This window comes from Leucopleurus acutus, assembly GCF_964270905.1.
Source record: "Leucopleurus acutus genome assembly, contig: HAP1_SCAFFOLD_419, whole genome shotgun sequence".
Taxonomy (NCBI): Eukaryota; Metazoa; Chordata; class Mammalia; order Artiodactyla; family Delphinidae; genus Leucopleurus; species Leucopleurus acutus.
The window spans coordinates 221175-222406 of NW_028138946.1; positions in this window are offsets into that span (position 1 = coordinate 221175).

The window sequence follows — 1232 nt, forward strand, 5'->3', positions numbered from 1 at the left end:
AGTAAAACACTACCCAGATGAATCCAGTCCCAAATTGCCAAGTAATTGCTATTTTAAGCCACTAAGTTTTTTGTTGTTGTTGTTTTGTTTTTTATATCTTTATTGGAGTATAATTTCTTTACAATGGTGTGTTAGTTTCTGCTTTATAACAAAGTGAATCAGTTATACATATACATATGTTCCCACATCTCTTCCCTCTTGTGTCTCCCTCCCTATCCCACCCCTCTAGGTGGTCACAAAGCACCAAGCTGATCTCCCTAAGCCACTAAGTTTTGAGATGGTTTGTAATACAGCAAAAGCTAATCTATACTATAATACGATTTGGTCAAGTGGGTTTATCCTTGAGAATGCAAGGTTGGTTCAGTATCAGCCAGTCAAATCATGTGATTCACTGTATTAGTTAAATAAAAGGAGAAAATCATATCATCATTCTTTTTAGATAGAAGAGATAAAAAGCATCCCATGAGGTTCAAAATCTATTGGGTAGGGTAAATTTTATAAAACTAGATCCAAATAATAACTATCTTTCTTTGATAAAGGCTATATACCAAAAATACATGGTACATGTATACACTAACAAAAATTATTATACTACTAATTTTTTTTAAAAATTAGCATTTCCTTTAAGGAGAGAATTGAGATAAAGATTTCTAACATTACTGGTCTATTGGAACTGACCTTTTTGGAGCTGTGTATTGAGAGAAATAGAAAGAGAGAGAAGGTTTAGAAGAATATAGATAAAAATGTCATATTTATAGATTGTTTTGATTATGTATTTCATTGGAAACACAGGAAAAATCAATAAGCTATTAAATCTAAGAAAAGAGCTCAACATAGGGGCTGGAAAAAAATTAATACACCAAAATCAATTGTGTTCCTCCATAGCATCAATATCTAGATACAATACAAGATGAATTTACCATAGTAACAAAACCTATAGAGAGTATGGGGTTTCACCTAATAACTTATGCAGAAAATCTTCATAATGAAAACTTTATTAGAGGACACATGAGTAAAAGAAATTTATATCACAGGTATGGATGAGATGACTTACTATAATAATATAAATGTCCTTATATTAATCTATAAAATTAAATGCAACTGTAATAAAAGGCCAAGCTCTTTTTTTTTTTTTTGAGGGACAGCATAAAAAAGTGATTCTAAAATGTATCTGGGGGACTTCCCTGGTGGCGCAGTGGTTGAGAATCCGCCTGCCAATGGAGGGAACACGG